Raw genomic sequence first — 22865 nt, forward strand, 5'->3', positions numbered from 1 at the left:
TGGAGAGAGGAGGTTCTAGGTTCAAATCTGGTCTCAGACACTTCCTAGATGAGTGACCCTGGGCAAGTCACTTAACTCCCATTGCCTAGCCTTTACCATTCTTCTGGAACCAATACAAAGTATTCATTCTAAGATGGAAGGTGAAGGGTTTTAAAACAAACAAACAAAAAACAACTTGATGGGACCTCCTCAGGGTCTGACCCAGATAAAATATAACCAAGAAACATTAAACAAAATAAATGAGAATACAATGGAACACAGGGAATGTTAATATATGATTTAACAAGGCAATGTGGCCAGCCTATGGATTCTTATGATATTCAGTCTGGGGCCCCATTTCTATTTGATTTTCACAAATAGAGCCCAAAGTACTAGATTTGGTTTTCAGTGATGAAAAACTCAAATTATGAAGCTCCACTGAGAAGGATCTTTTTTTTTTCCCATTGAAGCTTTTGGCTTCCAGATCCTTGTATGTGTATGTATGTATAAATGTCTCTATGTACATATATGTGTATGGATATGTATATATGTAATAGGGGGTTTATTTGTGAAAAAGAATAGAAAAGAGATTCACTCAATTTGACTGATAAGAAAACCAAAACAAATTGTTTATTGCAGATATTCATAGGGTTTCTGCTAATTACTAAGGATTTCAGTTTAGCATTTTTATTGAATGCCTATTTTTGAAATGTATTATGAAGAAGATAAGGACAGAAAGAACAAGACATACATACACACATACATACGTACATACAGATAGATAGATGGATGGATGAATGGACGGATGCGGGGGGAGGGAGAGAGAGAAGGGAGGGAGGGGAGAGAGAGAGAGAGAGAGAGAGAGAGAGAGAGAGAGAGAGAGAGAGAGAGAGAGAGAGAGAGAGAGAGAGAGAGAGAGAGGAGAGAGAGATGGATGGATAGATGGATGGATGGATGGACAGAGAGAGAGAGGGAGGGTGGGAGAGAGAGAGAGGGGGGGGGAGAGATGGATGGATGGATGGATGGAATGATGGATGGATGGATGGACAGAGAGAGAGAGAGAGAGAGAGAGAGAGTGAGAATTCACACCCTCAAAAAGCCTATATTCTATGGTAAGGTTACTACATATACCTAGATAGGACCTGTCCTTTCAAAGGGCCAGCTCCCCACTTCAGAGGCAAATGTCTTCAATGTTGCTTCATAGAAACATAGAAAAAATTAAGTCTTACTGATTCAGGCCCATGAACTATCTGACCCAGTGTTCTGTTACCTAAGGAGACCCTAAGGGATATAGTTGGACATGAATATCTTCACAGACATCAACCTTAGAGGTTGAATATGGTCATGAAACTCAGATACTTACAAGCTATGTACAATTAGCAAGTTATGAAATTTCTCTGAACCCATTTCCTCATTAGTAAAATAATAATGCCTTCTCTAATTCCCCTTCACTTTAGTCCTTTCCCTCTGTTAGTTTGTACACCTGGTTTGCTTAATGTCTCCCCTATTATATTGGAAGTTCCTTGAGGGTAGGACTGTCTTTTGCTTTTGCTTTTTTATTTTTAATCCCAATTGCTTAGCATACTGATTAGAGCACAGTAAGTTCTTAAATGTTTGTTGATGGGCTGATTAATAATAATAACAATAATAATAGCATAGCACCTATCTCTCAGGATTGTTGGCAGGGTCCAGTGAGATGAAATGAAGTAGACAGAATGCTGTGCAAACCTTAAAATGTTCTTTCATTATTATATCCCAGCTTTCTTTAGTAGCTATTTCTGATGATCCCATAAATTTATTATCTCCTGTAGTGCTAAATTTATCCTTCTAAATGGTCAGAGGGTGATCCCTTGTTCCTCCTCCCCTGGAAGAAAGAAGAAAATAGAAAAGACTCAATTTTTTTAAACCCTTCCCTCCAGTCTTAGAATCAATACTATGTATTGGTTCCAAGGCAGAAGAGTGGTAAGGCCTAGGCAATGGGGGTCAAGTGACTTGCCCAGGGTCATACAGTTAAGAAATGTTTGAGGCTAGATTTGAACTCAGGACCTCCATTCTATGGGTCCGGCTCTCAATACACTGAGCCACCTAGGTGCCTCCAGAAGGTTCAGTTTTTAAAGTTTGTATATTTTAGTAAGTAATAGCCGCTGATAACAAAAGTTTCTTTTCAAACTGATCAGTTTTTTCTTAGCATTAGTGATATATTTGCCTTAATTTCCTTAACTGTAAAATAAGAATAATAACAGCAATTATTTTACATTTGTTGTGAAGATCAAATGAAATGTTTATAAAGCACTTAGCACCCAATGCCTAACACCCAGTAGGCACTAAATAAATGCTTACTCCATTTTCCATATCCCACATACATATATATAATCAAAAGGTAAATCTTGTCATTTCTATCTCTAAAATATCTCTTGTATCAGTCTCCTATTATCTACTCCCCAAACCACCACCCTAGCTCACCCCTTTTCCACTTCTCCCCTATATTTCTCTAATTATTTCCTAATTTATTTTCCTCCTCAAACCCCTCCATATTCCATGTCACCTTCTTCACAGGTACCAAAGTAACTTTCATAAAGTAGAAGTCTGACCAGTTCACTCCCCTAGTCATTAAGCAACAACAGTGGAAGACTCTAGAATCAAATATAAGCTTTTCTAGTTAGCTTTTAAAGCCCCCTCACAATGTAGATCCAAGTTATCTTTCCAGTTTTATTATGCATGACTCCTCTTCCCACACTCTAGGATCCAAAGTGGTCTCCTTCCTGTTCCTTACCCATAATGCTCAATCTCCCATTTCTGTTCCTAACTCTCCCCTGCCTCTGAAATGCACTTCCACTTCACTTCTCCCTCTTGGAATACTTTATTTCTTTCAAAATTTTGACTAGACTTCCGGTTAAGATGGCGGCTTAGAGAAAGCTGAAGTTCAGATCTCCGGAAAACCCTTCCCGACCGATCTCAAACTAGAAGCTCCTAAGGCGCCGAAATTCAAAACGATCAACAGCACAGACCCTGGGAACCCTCCTCCTGGACCTGGACCCGGTTCAAAAGGTACGGCTCCCCTTAAAAGCCAGAACCCGAGATCCCTCGGACCTCAGGGGTAGGAGCGCAGAGTCCAAGGCTCCCGGAAGCGGCAGCCGCGCCGGGCTCAGAGAGCAGGGTCTGAGGAACAACAACCCTCAGGGTCTTCTACCCAAGTCCCAGTCCGGGTGAAAGTTACTGCCTGGGGCTTCCGCTGCAGAGAGCCCGTTGGTCCGGGTGAGAGTTACTGCCTGGGGCCTCCGCTGCAGAGAGCTGGTCGGTCCGGGTGAAAGTTACTGCCTGGGGCCTCCGCTGCAGAGAGCTGGTCAAAACAACAGCAACCCTCAGGGCGGGCAAGACAGCCTCACCGGCTGGATCCTGCTATCCAAGTCTCAGTGAAAGTCTGTGCTCTCGGAGCTTGGGGAAGCGGCAGCCCATCCCCCCGCAGGCCGACGAAACAGCCTCACGGCCAGCGATTCTGAAGGCAACTTCCGGAAATCGAGCCAGGGGGAGAGTGTGGCCTCGTGGTCCGACCCTTCCATTCCAGTTCCAGTGAGGCATATTCAGTTTAACCCAGGGAAAGCTCATAGAACTATCTGCCCAGGACTAAAGCCCCTGAACACCAGAAAGAGACAAGAAAAATTAATCCTCCACATTCAGAAATGGCAAACTCCACAGAACCACAGAAGCCCCAAAATACCAAGAAAAATAAGAAGAAAGGGGCGACTTTGGACACATTCTATGGAGCCAAAATACAAAATACAGAGCAGACAGAAGATAATATAAAAGAAAATGCTCCAAAACCTTCCAAAGGAAATGGAAACTCTCCACAAACCTATGAAGAATTTGAATCAGAAATGACCAAAAAGATGGAAGCCTTCTGGGAGGAAAAGCTGGAAATAATGCAAAAGAAATTCACGCATCTACAAAACCAGTTTGACCAAACTGTAAAAGAAAACCAGGCTTTAAAGGCCAGAATCAGGCAGCTGGAAGACAATGATCGTGTAAAAGAGCAAGAATCAATAAAGCAAAGCCAAAATACCAAGAAATTAGAAGAGAACATAAAATATCTCACCGACAAGGTGATAGATCTGGAAAATAGGGGGAGAAGGGATAATTTAAGAATAATTGGACTCCCAGATAAGCCAGAAATAAACACCAAACTGGACATGGTGATACAAGATATAATCAAAGAAAATTGCCCAGAGATTCTAGAACAAGGGGGCAATACATCCACTGACAGAGCTCACAGAACACCTTCTACACTAAACCCCCAAAAGACAACTCCCAGGAATGTAATTGCCAAATTCCAAAGCTATCAAACAAAAGAAAAAATCCTACAGGAAGCCAGAAAAAGACAATTTAGATATAAAGGAATGCCAATCAGGGTCACCCAAGACCTTGCAAGTTCTACTCTGAATGATCGTAAGGCATGGAACATGATCTTCAGAAAGGCCAGAGAGCTGGGTCTCCAACCAAGAATCAGCTACCCAGCAAAACTGACTATATACTTCCAAGGGAAAGTATGGGCATTCAACAAAATAGAAGACTTCCAACTTTTTGCAAAGAAAAGACCAGAGCTCTGTGGAAAGTTTGATACCGAAAATCAAAGAGCAAGGAATACCTGAAAAGGTAAATATTAAGGAAAGGGGAAAAATGTTATCTTCTTTTACTCAAATTCTCTTCTATAAGGACTACATTTATATCAACCTATGTATACTAATATGTGGGGAAAATGTAATGTATAAATAGGGGGTAAAGAAAGACCAAATAGAATAATGGTTCTCACACAAAGATTCACAGGGGAAGGGGAGGGGAAGAAAACTCCTATAAGAAGGAGAGGAAGAGAGGGGGGGGGTTTACTTAAACCTCAATCTCAGGGAAATCAACTCTGAGAGGGAAAAACATCCAGATCCATTGGGATCTTGAATTCTATCTTACCCAACAAGGGTAAGGAGAAGGGAAAACCAAGGGGGGGAGGGGGAGAGGGAGAACAAAAAGGGAGGGAAAGAGAGGGGGGAGGGGGAGGGAACAAAAAGGGAGGGACTAAAAAGGGAAACATCAAGGGAGGGGACAAGGGGGACTGATTCAAAGTAAATCACTGGACTAAAAGGTAGAGCCGAAGAAGAAAAGGTTAGAATTAGGGAAGGCAATCAAAATGCCAGGGAGTCCACAAATGACAATCATAACTTTGAACGTGAATGGGATGAACTCACCCATAAAACGTAGACGAATAGCAGAATGGATTAGAATCCAAAACCCTACCATATGTTGTCTTCAAGAAACACACATGAGGCGGGTTGACACCCACAAGGTCAGAATTAAAGGATGGAGTAAGACCTTCTGGGCCTCAACTGATAGAAAGAAGGCAGGAGTGGTAATCATGATATCTGATAAAGCCAATGCAAAAATAGACCTGATCAAAAGGGATAGGGAAGGTAATTATATTTTGTTAAAAGGGACTCTAGACAATGAGGAAATATCATTAATCAACATGTATGCACCAAATAATATAGCACCCAAATTTCTAATGGAGAAACTAGGAGAATTGAAGGAAGAAATAGACAATAAAACCATACTAGTGGGAGACTTAAACCAACCATTATCAAATTTAGATAAATCAAATCAAAAAATAAATAAGAAAGAGGTAAAAGAAGTGAATGAAATCTTAGAAAAATTAGAATTAATAGACATATGGAGAAAAATAAATAGGGATAAAAAGGAATACACCTTCTTCTCAGCACCACATGGCACATTCACAAAAATTGACCATACATTAGGTCACAGAAACATAGCACACAAATGCAAAAAAGCAGAAATAATGAATGCAGCCTTCTCAGATCACAAGGCAATAAAAATAATGATTAGTAATGGTACATGGAAAACCAAATCTAAAACCAATTGGAAATTAAACAATATGATACTCCAAAACCATTTAGCTAAAGAAGAAATCATAGAAACAATTAATAATTTCATCAAGGAAAATGACAATGGCGAAACATCCTTTCAAACCTTTTGGGATGCAGCCAAAGCGGTAATCAGAGGCAAATTCATATCCCTGAAAGCTCATATTAACAAACAAGGGAGAGCAGAGATCAATCAATTGGAAATGCAATTGAAAAAACTCGAAAGCGATCAAATTAAAAACCCCCAGCAGAAAACCAAATTTGAAATCCTAAAAATTAAGGGAGAAATTAATAAAATCGAAAGTGATAGAACTATTGATTTAATAAATAAGACAAGAAGCTGGTACTTTGAAAAAACAAACAAAATAGACAAAGTACTGGTCAATCTAATTAAAAAAAGGAAGGAAGAAAAGCAAATTCACAGCATTAAAGATGAAAAGGGGGACAGCACCTCCAATGAGGAGGAAATTAAGGCAATCATTAGAAATTACTTTGCCCAATTATATGGCAATAAATACACCAATTTAGGAGAAATGGATGAATATATACAAAAATACAAACTGCCTAGACTAACAGAAGAGGAAATAGAATTCTTAAATAATCCCATATCAGAAATTGAAATCCATCAAGCCATCAAAGAACTTCCTAAGAAAAAATCCCCAGGGCCTGACGGATTCACCTGTGAATTCTATCAAACATTCAGAGAACAGTTGACCCCAATACTATACAAACTATTTGACATAATAAGCAAAGAGGGAGTTCTACCAAACTCCTTTTACGACACAAACATGGTACTGATTCCAAAACCAGGCAGGTCAAAAACAGAGAAAGAAAACTATAGACCAATCTCCCTAATGAATATAGATGCAAAAATTTTAAATAGGATACTAGCAAAAAGACTCCAGCAAGTGATCAGAAGGATCATTCACCATGATCAAGTAGGATTCATACCAGGGATGCAGGGCTGGTTCAACATTAGGAAAACCATCCACATAATTGACCACATCAACAAGCAAACTAGCAAGAACCACATGATTATCTCAATAGATGCAGAAAAAGCCTTTGATAAAATACAACACCCTTTCCTATTAAAAACACTAGAAAGCATAGGAATAGAAGGGTCATTCCTAAAAATAATAAACAGTATATATCTAAAACCAACAGCTAATATCATCTGCAATGGGGATAAACTAGATGCATTCCCAATAAGATCAGGAGTGAAACAAGGATGCCCATTATCACCTCTACTATTTGACATTGTACTAGAAACACTAGCAGTAGCAATTAGAGAAGATAAAGAAATTGAAGGTATCAGAATAGGCAAGGAGGAGACCAAGTTATCACTCTTTGCGGATGACATGATGGTCTACTTAAAGAATCCTAGAGATTCAACCAAAAAGCTAATTGAAATAATCAACAACTTTAGCAAAGTTGCAGGATACAAAATAAACCCACATAAATCATCAGCTTTTCTATATATCTCCAACACAGCTCAGCAGCAAGAACTAGAAAGAGAAATCCCATTCAAAATCACCTTAGACAAAATAAAATACCTAGGAATCTATCTCCCAAGACAAACACAGGAACTATATGAACACAACTACAAAACACTCGCCACACAACTAAAACTAGACTTGAACAATTGGAAAAACATTAACTGCTCATGGATAGGACGAGCCAATATAATAAAAATGACCATCCTACCCAAACTTATTTATCTATTTAGTGCCATACCCATTGAACTACCAAAATACTTCTTCACTGATTTAGAAAAAACCATAACAAAGTTCATTTGGAAGAACAAAAGATCAAGGATATCCAGGGAATTAATGAAAAAAAACACATATGATGGGGGCCTTGCAGTCCCTGACCTAAAACTATATTACAAAGCAGCAGTCATCAAAACAATTTGGTACTGGCTAAGAAACAGAAAGGAAGATCAGTGGAATAGACTGGGGGAAAACGACCTCAGCAAGACAGTATACGATAAACCCAAAGATCCCAGCTTTTGGGACAAAAATCCACTATTCGATAAAAACTGCTGGGAAAATTGGAAGACAGTGTGGGAGAGACTAGGAATAGATCAACACCTCACACCCTACACCAAGATAAATTCAAAATGGGTGAGTGACTTAAACATAAAGAAGGAAACCATAAGTAAATTGGGTAAACACAGAATAGTATACATGTCAGACCTTTGGGAGGGGAAAGGCTTTAAAACCAAGCAAGATATAGAAAGAATCACAAAATGTAAAATAAATAATTTTGACTACATCAAACTAAAAAGCTTTTGTACAAACAAAACCAATATAACTAAAATCAGAAGGGAAACAACAAATTGGGAAAAAATCTTCATAGAAACCTCTGACAAAGGTTTAATTACTCATATTTATAATGAGCTAAATCAATTGTACAAAAAATCAAGCCATTCTCCAATTGATAAATGGGCAAGGGAAATGGATAGGCAGTTCTCAGATAAAGAAATCAAAACTATTAACAAGCACATGAAGAAGTGTTCTACATCTCTTATAATCAGAGAGATGCAAATCAAAACAACTCTGAGGTATCACCTCACACCTAGCAGATTGGCTAACATAACAGCAAAGGAAAGTAATGAATGCTGGAGGGGATGTGGCAAAGTAGGGACATTAATTCATTGCTGGTGGAGTTGTGAACTGATCCAACCATTTTGGAGGGCAATTTGGAACTATGCCCAAAGGGCGACAAAAGAATATCTACCCTTTGACCCAGCCATAGCACTGCTGGGTCTGTACCCCAAAGAGATAATGGACACAAAGACTTGTACAAAAATATTCATAGCTGCGCTCTTTGTGGTGGCCCAAAACTGGAAAACGAGGGGATGCCCATCAATTGGGGAATGGCTGAACAAATTGTGGTATATGTTGGTGATGGAATACTATTGTGCTCAAAGGAATAATAAAGTGGAGAAGTTCCATGGAGACTGGAACAACCTCCAGGAAGTGATGCAGAGCGAGAGGAGCAGAACCAGGAGAACATTGTACACAGAGACTAATACACTGTGGTATAATCGAATGTAATGGACTTCTCCATTAGGGGCGGTGTAATGTCCCTGAACAACTTTCAGGGATCCAGGAGAAAAAAAACACCATTCATAAGCAAAGGATAAACTATGGGAGTGGAAACACCGAGAAAAAGCAACTGCCTGAATACAGAGGTTGAGGGGACATGACAGAGGATAGACTTTAAATGAACACTCTAATGCAAATACTATCAACAAAGCAATGGGTTCAAATCAAGAAAACATCTAATGCCCAGTGGACTTACGCGTCGGCTATGGGGGGTGGGGGGGAGGAAAAGAAAATGATCTATGTCTTTAACGAATAATGCTTGGAAATGATCAAATAAAATATATTTAAAAAAAAAAAATTTGACTAGTCACCACCTATGTGCCTCTCCTGATTCATCGAGCTGTTGAGTCCCCTTCCCCCAAATTTTCTTTGTACAGTATGTATTTCATACATATTTACATAAATATATCTTTTTTCCACCAACAGAAGGTGAACTCTTTGAGGGCAAGAACTACTTCATTCTTCTCCTGTTATTTCCAGGGTTTGACACAGTTATTGGCACACTGTTGTACTTAATGATTTTGGGGGAAATTGACTGAATAATTATTCTTAAATTAATAAAAATGGAAGTCAATGTACAATAAGTGGTATGAGTAGTATGTAGTAGGGACATGAATCTTCCCCATTGGGTCACAGTTAGTTGACTAACCCCAATTGCCGGTTTCCCATCATCCATTTTTGTGCTGTCACAGGCTCCTGGGAAAGGCATAGCCAAATCCATCCCTCACAGATTTTAGTGTCGGTGCTTTTTGAGACTTGAATAATTTGTAAGGCATGACCCAATTGTCATAGAGAAAAAGGAAAGGGAAGGGGGTGGAGGGTTCAGGTTCCACTCTGGAGGTACTTCAATTGTTGAAAGAGAGCCAAAGATCAGTTGAAATGGCAACAAAAAATCTAACATTCTAATAGGCTGCATTAAGAGAAAGAAAAAGAATATCTAGAAAGAGGAAAGCAAAAAGTATTGTTGCATTCTGCCTTGGGAACACATTTGAAATATTGTATTCAGTTCAGGATGCCATATTTTAGGAAAGATGTGGATAAACTAGAGAGCATCCCCACAAAAAGGGTGACTAGAATGGTGAAGGGCCTCATATTCATGCCAGTTGAGGATTGGTTGAATGAATCAGAAATTTTTATCATGGAAAAAAAAGACATAGGATGGACGTGATAACTGCCTTCAAGTCTCTGGAAAGCTGTCATCTGGAAGAAGGATTTGGAACATTAGAGGGCAGAAATAGGAACAATGGGCGGAAGTTTCAAAAAGGCAGAGATAGACTTAATGTAAAGAAAAACTTCCTAACAATTAGAGTTCTCCACAAATAAAATAGCCTCAGCAGATAGTTTCCTTTCCCTAGACTATGTCTTCAAGCAAAGACAAGATGGTGAGTTGTGGAAGATTTTTGGTCAGATATGAGTGGGACTGGTTGGCCTCTGAGGTCCCTTCACACTCCGATTCTGGAAAATAATTTCACAATTATTGTTGGTATTTTTGTTATTCTAAGTCTCATATCCAAGTTTACTGCTGCCCTCTGTGAAGATGGTACTACCAATAAAGATTTAGATATAGTTAGATATAGGGGACAGCCAGGTACCACAGGGGATAGAGTGCTAGACCTGGAAATGGAAGATTCAAATCTAGCCTCAGACACTTCCTAGCTGTTATGATTAGAATTTCTTGAAGATTGTATATGAATTTATAATTATTTATTAGTAAAAGTGTGTGTGTGTGTGAGAGAGAGAGAGAGAGAGAGAAAGAGAGAGAGAGAGAGAGAGAGAGAGAGAGAAAGAGAAAGAGAGAGAGAGAGAGAGAGAGAGAGAGAGAGAGAGAGAGAGAGAGAGAGAGAAAGAGAGAGAGAGAGAGAGAGAGAGACAGAGAGAGAGAGAGAGAGAGAGAGAGAGAGATTACTAGGTTATCACCCTAACTAAAAACAAAAACAAAAATACTTCCGCACTTCCCCAGCTCCAGTTCCCAGTAGAGGCTCAAGTGGAGCATTAAATGCTCCAGAGAAGGAAGCATGTCTTGTGTTCAGTCAGAGAGAGAGCATCCTCTGATAATCCATCTATTTTTGGTCTCTGAAATCAAACAGCCAGGTCTCCTCAATGTTTGCTTCTTGGGTTTGGTAGACTTGGAGGCTTCTTTGAACTTGTGGATTCAATCTTAATTCAATCAATCAACCAGGTTCTAAGGCAAAAGAGTGGTAAAGACTTGGCAATGGGGGTTAAGTGACTTGTCTAAAATCTCACAGCTAGGAAGTATCTGAGGGAAGATTTGAACCTACAACATCCCATCTCTAGATCTGGCTTTCTATCCACTCAACCACCTAGCTTCCCCCTAGTCTTTTTAAAAAATTTCTTTGTTATATTTATTTCCCTCCTTTTCTTCCCTCCCCACATTAGAGAAAACATTATTTGATGGGGGGAAAGTATATATAAAACTATATGAAGAAATTGTGAAAGAATTCACAAATCACCTCCAGAAAGAAATCCTCAAATGACAACTTCCAAGAATATAATGGCTAAATTCAAGAACCCCCAAGCCAAGGAGAAAATACTGTAAACAGCCAGAAATAAAGAATTAAAAACCATGGAGCTACAATCACACAGGACTTAGCAGCTTCCACATTAAAAGATCAGAGGGCATGGAATATTATATTCATGAAGATGAAAGATCTAGGTTTACAACCCAGAGTCAGCTATCCAGAAAAACTGAATATATACTTTTACAGGGGGAAAAATGGACCTTCAATAAGATAGGAGATTCCCAAGAATTCCTGAGGAATAAGCCAAACCTAAACAAAAAAATTGAAGTCCAAATATGAGACCCAAGAGAAGCCTAAAAAAGTAAATAAGAAAGAGAAAATTTAAGGAACTCATAAAGGTCAAAATGTTTGTATTTCTACATAGAAAGAGGATATCTGTACTTCTCAAATGTTATTCTTAGTAGTAGAGCATATAGAAGGAATATACTTAGAAAGAGGATGGGGAAGTAAGCTGATTATGATGATATTATATGTAAAAAAATCAAGAGGTGAAAAAGAGGATTACACTGATAGAAAAGGGAGAAAAATGGAATGGGGTAAATTACATTACATAGACAGGCATAAAAATTATTACAGGGAGTGGAGGATGAGGGTGGTGATGGGCAATGCTTAAACTTTATTCTCATTGTAACTGGCTCAGGGAGGGGGAAAATATACTTTTTGTGGTATAGAATTCTATCTTACCCTAAAGAGAAGTAGAAGGGGGATAAGACAAGTGAAGAGGGAGGAAATTGGAGGGAAGGATAAGGGGGGATGATAAAAAGCAAAACATTGGTGAAGAGTAGTGGAGTGAAAGGGAATAGAGAAGGGATCAAAAGGGGAAAAGAACACAGAGGGAAATACACAGTTGGGAATCATAACTGAATGTGAATGGGATGAACTACCCATAAAACAGAAGTAGATAGCAGTGTGGATTAAAAACCAGAATCCTACTATATGTTGTTTACAAGAAACACATTTGAGGCAGGGTGACACACACAGATTAAAGGTAAAAGGCTGGAGCAGAACTTATTATGCATTGTCTAAAGTAAAAAAAGCAGGAGTAGCTTCAGACAAAGCTAAAGTAAAAATTGATCTGATTAAAAGAGATAAGGAAGGAAAGTACATCTTGCTAAAAGGTGCTATAAACAATGAAGTAATATCAATACTAAACATGTATGCACCAAATGGTATAGCACTGTAAAAATGTAGATTTGAACCCCAGACTTCAATCCCCAGAAGTCCTTGCTAGTTCCCAGATTGCCCTATAATCTCATCCTGAGTTTGAGAACACAATTTGTATTTAAACTGACTCTGCCTTCTAGGCTGGCTCGCTAGGTTTCTGCTTCTAGGGACATGCATCTCCCAAGATGTAGTAAGTGAAATTGAATGGGCCTTTTGGCCCTCCTAGGCACGTGCTTTCTTATTTTGCATTTTCTTTTATTTCTTAATCTTTAATAAACCTCATAAAAATATAATACTTTTATTACTAGAAACTAAAATTTAAATATAACAGCACCCAGGTTTTTAAAGAAGAGACTAAAACTATATCACAAATATTTCAATTTATCAATTCTTTCTCCGGAAGTGGATATTCACAGTTATTGTTTAAACAATATTTCTATTGCTTTATATAATATTCTCTTAGTTCTACACATTTCTCTCTTCATAATTTCATGTAAGTCTTTCCATGTTTCTTTAAATTTAACCTGCTTTTTTCTCATCACACAGTAGAATTCTAACAATCATAACAACTTGTTCAGTCATTCCCCAATTGAAGGGCACCCCCTCAATTTCCAATTCTTTCCTACCACAAAGGGAGCTGCCATAGATATTTTAGAACATATAGGCTCTTCTCCTTTTTCCCTGATCATCTTAGGAACAGACCTATTAGTTATAGTGCTGAGTCAAAGGGTATACATATTCCTATAACTCTTTGCATATAATTCCAGATTACTCTCCAAAATGGTTAGATCAATGACATGAGTCAGTCTTCATTTTACGGCTAAGGAAATGGAGATCAATACAAGATAACACTGCTAATTGTTTTGGTTTTTCAGTCTTTTCAGTTGTGTCCAAATCTTTGGAATCCCATTTGGGATTTAATTAGTAAAGAAACTGGAGTGGTTTGCCATTCCTTCTCCAACTTACTTTTACAGATGAGGGACTGAGGCAAACAGGGTAAGTGACTTTCCCATGGTCACATAGGTAGTAAGTATCTGAGGCCAGATGAATTTTCCTGACTCCAGGCATGGAGCTCTAGCCACTGCCCCATCTAGCTTCCCAGAGGCAGCTAAGGAAATGGAAATCAATTCTCAAGGTCCCACTGCTAGTTAGTGGCATCTTTAAATCTTTCCTAGTACCTAATATGGTACTAGACATAATGGATCTTGGTAAATATTTTTTGACAGGATGATTAGCTGGATAATTCCAACCAAATTCCTTTCCACATCCTACTTTTGCCTGAAATATTCATTTCAACTCTGGCTATGGGAAAATGCAATGTGGTTTAGTAGAGTTGAAGTCAGGACCAGGTTTGAGTCCTACTCCTACTATTCATCATCTCTGTGACCTTAGAAAAGTTACTCATCTCTCTTCATCTGTAAAATAGAATTGAGCTAGATCATTCCTAAGATTGTTTCCTCCTCTATATTTAGCCCTTCCACCTCAGTGACTCTTTGGTAACTCAATAAGGCAGAAATAATAATGTGTAGAAATTGACATTGCTAGAGATTGAAGACAAGATAATCAATAAGAATTTATTAAGTGCTTGCAATGTGCCAGACACTATGCTATGTACCCTATCTCCCATCTCTGAGTTTTTGCACTGGCTGTTCCCCCTACCTCACTTTCACCTCTTAAAATCCTCAGCCTCCTTCAAGACATAGCTCAAATGCTACCTTCTGCAAATGTTCTCCCTCTTCAGGTCCCCCCAACTGCTAGTATCCTCTCCTCTAAGTAATTTTCTATCTACTTTGAATTGTTTTTTGTATATACCTATTTATGTATGTGTTCTCTCTTTCATTCCAATGTAAATTTGTTGCCTTTTTCATTGTGTCCTCATTTTAGCACAGAATCTAGCATATTGAGGGCACTTAGTAAACTTTTGCTGACTGATTGATTGAATTAAGACTGAATCCACAAGTTCAAAGAAGCCTCCAAATCTACCAAACCCAAGAAGCAAACACTTAAGAGACCAGGTTGTTTGATCTCAGAGATCAAGAAGAGATGGATGGATCATGGGAGGGTACTCTAGGACTAGATGAAACAAGAAGGCACTCCTCCTGTATCCAGTCTGCCTGTGACTTCCTGTCTTAAGTGAACTCTTGCTGGTAAGCAGGGGTAACTTGGACATGATATCCTTTAAACTGAACCAGTTCCCTTCCTTTACTCAACAGGGAACACTCAGTAGCTGAGCATATAGTTGGAAGGTCTGCCATGCTTTAGCCATGACTGAAGATGGGACTCCATGTGTACATATTGACAGGTAACTTTGAGCAGATCAGGAGCTATATCCACCTAGACAAATTTATTGTGGATAGATTTGGTCAATTCTTCCAAAAATCTGTCCGGTAAAGCAAGAAATCTTAATTTAGAACTAGGTGGAGGTGAGGGACAGCTAGGTGGTTCCATGGATTGAGAGCCAGATTTAGAGACCAGAACCCCTGGGTTCAAATCCAACCTCAGACACTTCCTAACTGTGTGTCCCTGGGCAAGTCACTTAACCCCCATTGCCTACTCTTTACCACTCTTCTGCCTTAGAATCAATAATGATTCTAAGGTGGAAGGTAAGGATTTTTAAAAAAAAGAACTAGATGGGAATTAGGAGCCATAGAATCATAGCTCTATCCATCTGGGCCTTCTCTGACTCCTCCACAATGTCCCAGGAAGCTCATTAGAAGGAAAACTTCATCATCCTGCAAGATTCTACCAGCCTGGGAATTCCGCCTCATTGCCACTATCTGTCCTCTGAATGGAGGGTGGGACCATGAGCTCTAAAACCTCCTCTTAAGGAGGGTGCTCACCTGGCAGACATCTCACTTCTCATCCAGGAACTTTTTCTGACTTCTCCACCAGATCACCATGTTAGATACCTTCCCCCTTTCCTAGCTTTCCAGCTTCCTTTTGTGTGTTGTCTTCTCCCATTAGAGTGTAAGCTCCTCGAGAGCACAGACTGTCTTTCTTTTTTCATATTTCTGTCCCTAGGGTTTAGCACAGCACTTAGCACATAGTAGACACTTATTAACATTGACTAGGTGGTACAGTGATTAGAGCAAGTCACATAACCCTAGTTGGGTCAGTTTCCTCATCTATAAAATGTGCTGGAGAAGGAAATGACAAATCACTTCAGTATCTTAGCTGAGAAAACCTCAACTGGTGTCACAAAGAGTGGGACATGACTGAAAAAGTGACTCAACAACAACCATATTGACTGTAGAGTTGGAAGGAAGCTTAGACACCATCTAATCCAAAATTTCTCAAGATTTTTTTTTTCTGGCACCAAGCCCTAAGGCAATGCGATAAAGCCTATAAATCTCTCAAAATAATGTTTTTAAATGAATAAAACAAAACTCAATGGGATTCCAAAGGAAATCGATTATACTGAAATACAGTTATCAAAATATTTCAAGAAATGAGTTCATGGGCCCCTGGTTAAAAATTCCTGGTCAGTCCAATCCTCTCCTTTACTTTCTGATGATCAAGTAGCAACAGAAAAGTAGCTATCATCTACCCATGAGGCTGCCAGGTCTAGGAGTCTCCTTCCCTCAGAGGGAACAGAACACCTTAGAAAGATTGGACAAGGAAAGGGAATGAGACCAGAAACATCATGAAAAACAAAAGGCACTAAGGAAGGTAGATTCCCTTGGATATCTAAGGAGTCCAACCAGATCTCCCTAATGGTGCTCAGCACTCAGCAAATTCTCTTCCCTTGGTCCACATACTTAGCCCACTCCACTCTCATTCCCAAATCCCTCTCCAAGGTCTGTAGGAAACAGCAAAAGCAGAGATGGTGTGCCCTTGGTGCATTCCAAGGCATGTAGGAGGTTGAATGAAAAACAGTGAGGACAAGGGTGGTAGGGTCAAGGAGAGTTTTCTCCATCCTTGTGTCCATTCTCTTTCTTGCTCTGACAAATTTGCAACTGTTCCCTATTTTCCTTTAAACTTATTCATGTTACATGAATTACACTCCCACCATCTGAGACTTTATTCTTGGCTACTGTAACTGTCTGATAGTGGAAGGCCTGAAAGAATTTTATCAGCTCTTTGGTCCATAGCTTTAAGGATACCGAAGTTTCTTTCTCCTCCTCTTCCTCATTCTCCTTTCCAGATATTCAAAGAACTCAAGGTTCAGCTGACAGTTTGACCCCTGCCTCCAATCTCTACACTCTGTAAATATTTCCTTTTTGAGAAACTGGATGCTAAATATGGAAAAGGGAACAGATTAGATAATCCTGTCCAACAATGGCGCTTGAGAGGTGGCCACATTGGAGCAGTGGGTCGGCTATCTGTTGGTTCCCTGTGAAAGTTCTCTGAGAGCCTTTGGGGTCAAAAGCCTTGGCAGGAGCTATGACAGGATGGTTGCTGTTATGCTTATCATTTCTTTGATTTGAAAGGATTACTTCCAGGAAAACAACAGATTGCATCAAGGCTTGGCTGCCTGTGCTGTCTGCACTTTCAGTGTGCAGGCTGAGCTCTGGGGGTCAGCACACAGGGCCAGTTCAGGTCAGGACACTCTGTAATTTACACAGTTTTACCCCTTCCCACAAACCTTTGATTCAAAAATGAATGTTAGATGGGAGTTATTTGTGTAATTCCTAAAGATGCAGTAAATCTAATGGGCTTCATATACCTGTTTGAAAAGGATGACAATTTGTACACTATTTCTCCCCTTTTAGATGCTCCTAAAAATGTATTCTCTGTCTTGATTAGAAGTCCATGAAAGGGAAAGGAGGGAGGGAGGGACAGAAGGAGGGAATAAAAACTAGAGGACTGAGATGAGATGAGATGCACAGGGAAGCATGTTTCTTTAATTCTGGGCCTGGACAAAGGCTGGAGTCTTATCAGAATTTTGCTTGGGGCCTGGAATTTAAACTTATTTTCCTTTCTGAGTTAAGGAATTAGGTTTAGGTTTTTTAAAGGAAATACTTCAAAAACAGTGAGGAGAGAGTTCTCTTCCCGCCCCACTTCATATCAACAAAATTTACACATATACTGTTACAGATATTTTTAGAGCAAATCAGCTGGAAAATGATGAAAGATATGACACTGATAGATCACCCAGTGTGATCAGTGGGCAAGTGCTAATTCATGTGACTCGCCATATCTAACCTACCTTATCCCAAGCAACTATGCACCGAGAAATAACGACTTAACTGGACCTCTTCCCTCTTTCTCTCCATTAGGAGCGTTCTCCAGACAGGAGCTCTAGAGAGCTCTTACTCTTTCTCTTCCCATCCCCATATCTACCACAGTTGCTCTATTAAATTTTAGAACTCTGTCCTAGGGCTAATCAGGGCTGATCACCAACTCCGATTGATTGATTACAAACTCACCTAACAAACTCATCTAGCCAGCCCAAGAAATGCTTTACATCTGGGGGCAGCTGGGTAGCTCAGTGGACGGAGAGCCAGGCCTAGAGATGGGAGGTCCTAGGTTCAAATCTGGCCTCAGACACTTCCCGGCTGTGTGACCCTGGGCAAGTCACTTAACCTCCATTGCCTAGCCCTTACCACTCTTCTGCCTTGGAACCAATACATAGTATTGATTCCAAGATAGAAGGTGAGGGTTTAAGAAAAAATGCTTTACTTTCCATTCAGTCATTTCCCAGGAAACCAAGTCCTTTACTTGCCTATCTGGTTATTGGCCTTGCCCTCTTCTTCCTACACCACTTTGCTTTGGAAACAATAATTAAATACATTTTACCAAGAGTGTAACAATCTACTGCCCAGTGGCTCCACTCTCCATCTATCTCTTTAACAGCCTGAACCAAAACTCCCTTCCCCAGCCACCATTCCTCTTCCTATATGTCTTGTCTCCACCAGTTAGTTAATGTAATATGAGGTCCATGAGATCAAGAACCGTCTCATAATTATATATATATATATATATATATATATATATATATATATATATACACACAGTAGGACCTTGTGTCCATAAGGGATACATTCCAGGACCTACCATGGATGGTTAAAACCATGGATCTAAGAGAACACTAGCTGACTCCATAGATATAAAATGTTATTTATTTATTCATTTATTTATGTGCTTATTTATATATACGTTCTCTCTCTGCTCCTGCCCCTTGGCTCAATGCTTATACCCACCCCACCAAAACCCTAAAATAAAAAATAAAAGTGGAAGCAAAAGAGTCTGCTGAGAGCTGACACTGGCAAGGTTCTGGCTTTTCACAGATTGACTGTGGATAATTGAAACTATGAAAAGCAAAACCACTGATAAGAGACCTCTACTCAGGGTGTATGTGGATACACACATAGACGTACATGTGTGTATATGTATTGCATAGGTATATGTAGAAATATATATTTATATTTGTATACATATATAAATTTAAAGGGCTACTAAGGGTTTCAGTGGATAGAGTGCTGGACCTGAAGTCATAAATTCCAAATAAATTATTTAGAACAACTGGTAAAGGAGTCCAAACTCCTTTTATGGAACAAATATGGTGCTAAATCGGAAAGAGTAAAAACAAAGGAAGAAAATTATAGGCCAATTTCATTAATGAATATGGATGTAAAAATCCTAAATAAAATATTGGCAAGGAGACTACAAAAATATATATCACAAAGATTCAATATTATAACCAAACAGAATTTATACCATATATGCAGGGATATTTTAATATAAGGGATATTTTAATATAAGAAAAACTATGAACATAATTAATTACACAAAGAAAAAGGTAACAAAAATCATATGATTATATCAATAGATGCAGAAAAAGCTTTGGGCAAAATAAAAGACTCATTTCTACTAAAAACACACAAAAACATAGGCATAAGTGGATTTTTACTTGCAATAATAAAAATTATATACTTAAAGCAATTTGCAAACACTATCTGTGATGGGGATGAATTAGAAGTCTTCCTTATAAGGTCAATAGTGAAACAAGGGTGCCCATTATCACTAATATCATTTAATATTGTATTAGAAGTGCTAGCAGTAGCAAAAGGAGAAGAAAAAGAAATTGAAGGAATTAGAATGGACAAAGAGGTAATAAAACTATCACTTTTGCAGACAATATGATAGTATATGTGGCAAATCCTAGAGTTGAAGCTATCAATAATTTTAGCAAAGTGGCAGGATATAAAATAAACCCACATAAATCATCAGCATTTCTATATATCACCAACAATGTCCTGTAAGAAGAGATAGTAAGAGATAACCCATTTAAATTAACCATAGACAGAACAAAATATCCAGGAATTTACCTGCCAAACAAACTCAGAAACTATATGAACATAAATTATGAAACATTTTATGCAAATAAAATCAGATTTAAATAAATGGAGAAATGCTGCATTCATGGGTAGACAAAGCCAATATAATTAAAATGACAACCCTACCTAATCTATTTATTCAATTCCATCCCAATTAAATTACCAAAAATTATTTTTTGAACTAGAAAAAATAATTAAAAAATTAATTTGGAAAACAAAAAAGATTGATTATCAAAGGAATAATGAAAAGAATTTAAAGGAAGGTGGACTAGCAATACAAGATTTTGAACTATATCATAAAGATGAATTATCAAAACTACTTGGTATTGGTGAAGAAAATAGAAAAATAGATCAGTGGAAAAGAACAGGCTTACAAGAAACAGTTTAAAAATTATAGTAAACTGTTTGAAAAAAAGTAAAGATCTAAATTTTTGGAATAAGAATTCACTGTTTACAAAAATTATCAGGAAAACTGGAAAGCAGTCTGGCAGAAACTCCATGCATACCAGTATCTTATACCATTTACCAAGATAAGACCCAAACAGATACATTACCTTGGCATGAATTTAGATACCATAAACAAATTAGAATAACAGGAACATATTACCTATCAGATTTATGACAGAAGAATTTATGAATAAACAAGATATAGGAAACATTGTGAGATACTTCTTGAGCTAGGAAGACTATTGTTTCCAAAAATTTCACATTCACCTACACCATTTTATTTGACCAGTGTGTACTAAGAGTCTACTAGGTGCAAAGTACTATATAAGGTACTCTGTGTGTGTGTGTGTGTGTGTGTACATTCAGATATGAAAAACAACATAGTCCCTGACCTCAAGGTGCTTCCAATCTAAGGGGAAGGCAGAGAACAAGACATGGTACATAAATATGTCACAAGATTTATATAATAAAGGAAAAAATAAATATCTAAAGAGCTACAAGAAAAATTTGAAGAAATATGTTTTGTATAAATAAATATATTTTTGTATGCATGTATATAAATTTAAAGTATATATAAAATTTTATGTATATACGTGGGCAGTTAGGTAGCATAATGGATAGAGTACCAGAACTGGAGTCAGGAACACCCATCTCTCTGAGTTTAAATCTGGTCTCAGTAGCTTACTAGCTGGGTGATCCTGGGTAAGTCACTTAATCCTGGTAGCTGGAAAAGGAAATGGCAAACCATTCCAGTATCTTTGACAAGAAACCCTAAATGAAAACACAAAGGTTGGACGTGACTAAAATGATTGAACAACAACAACGTGTGTAAGTATATACATATATAAAGAAGTCAACAACATAGTTTATGTGTCTTTATAGATATAAATATGCATGTATTATGTTTATGTGTGTATACATATTATATATATATATATATATGTGCCTGTGTTGTCTGTTTATAAATATGTAGACTTCTTTCTCTCTTTAATCTCTATAAGGTATAATCCCTGGTGGAATAGACATCTCTGGGTCAAACAAGTAATCCTCTTTCCTAAAAAATAAGTAAAAATGAATCTAACTTTTGGTATCCAGTGAAAATTTCAAAATCATTATTCATATATTTCCACAATTATTCAGTACCTCCGATTTTAAATGTATTTCTGTATTTCTTTACTTTTTGATATTTTGTATTTGTATCTTGTATTTTTGTGTTTCTTCAGACTCTGCTTCTCTTGGATAACTAGATCTAAGACGCTCTCTAAGAATCCTCAATTTCTCCACCTGTAAATTAGGGCATTGGACTAGTCAGCCTCCAAGGACCCTTCTCCATGCACATATTCTTACACACACATACATATAGGTATATAGAGAGAATTTATTATACATGTATACACATGTGTATATAGAGAAAGAATTTATTCTACATATATGTTTAAAATCTCTACAGGGAAAATTTGTTGCTGTTGCTGGTTTAGAGGACTTAACAGTTGTGAGAGAAGGCAATCAGGAAAGGCTTCAGGTTGAAGGTGTTGATTGTGTAGAGTAATGACGGAACCAAAGAATTCCTAAAAGTATAATCATGTAGGAGTATATTGCAGGTATGGGAGACAGCCAGTTCAAAGGCACAGAGATATTCGAGTGTAAAGAACAGCAAGTGGTCAGTTTGGGGGGTAAAATTGGCAACTGTGCAGTCAGGTGAAGGTTATTTTTTAAGACAGACAAGAGAGAGAGAAACAGAGAGATAGACAGGGACACAGAGACAGACAGAGAGAGAAAGCCAGAGAGAGACAGAGACAAAGAGAGAGAGAGAGAGTCAGAGAGACAGAGACAGAATGACAGACAGACAGAGGCAGAGAGAGAGGCAGATATGGAGACAGAGAGAAAGACAGGCAGACAGACAGACAGACAGAGACAAAGAGAGTTAGACAGAGACAGAGCTAGAAAGAGAGCCAGAGTCCAGAGAGAGACAGAGACAGAGACAAAGAGAAGGGAGAGGGAGGGAGGGAGGGAGGGAGGGAGGGAGAGAGGAGAGAGCAGTAGCTATAGTAATTTTTCCACTCCTACATTTTATCATGCTATTTCCCCATCCTGGCATGGACTTCTTATGCCTATCTATACCAGTCTCTAAGTTTTTCTTGTGACTTTGGAAAAGTCATTATACCTTTGGAGCCTCCATTTCTGGAGCATAGAAGAGAAAATTAGAGAGAGTGGTATTAACCCTATAAATATAAAGAGACGGAAGCAGGGGCAACTAGATGAATTAGTGGATTGAGAGCGTGGCCCAAAGGTCCTGGGTTCAAACCTGACCTCAGACACTTCCTAGCTGTGTGAGCCTGGGAAAGTCATTTAAACCCCATTGTCTAGCTTTTATTGTTCTTCTGCCTTGGAACCAATATACAGTAATATTGATTCTAAGGC

At 38.4% G+C, this 22865-nt stretch overlaps 1 long non-coding RNA gene across 1 annotated transcript in view; it reads right to left on the reverse strand.

Moving 5' to 3' along the window:
- Nucleotides 1–1238: 1238 nt before the first annotated feature.
- LOC103103595 (uncharacterized) overlaps nucleotides 1239–22865 on the reverse strand; it is a 90111-nt gene continuing 68484 nt past the window's right edge. Inside the window, exon 4 of the long non-coding RNA XR_461768.3 lies at nucleotides 1239–1843. This is a non-coding gene — a long non-coding RNA (uncharacterized LOC103103595). The remainder of the gene's footprint in view (nucleotides 1844–22865) is intronic.

This window comes from Monodelphis domestica, chromosome 2 (assembly GCF_027887165.1).
Source record: "Monodelphis domestica isolate mMonDom1 chromosome 2, mMonDom1.pri, whole genome shotgun sequence".
Lineage (NCBI taxonomy): Eukaryota > Metazoa > Chordata > Mammalia > Didelphimorphia > Didelphidae > Monodelphis > Monodelphis domestica.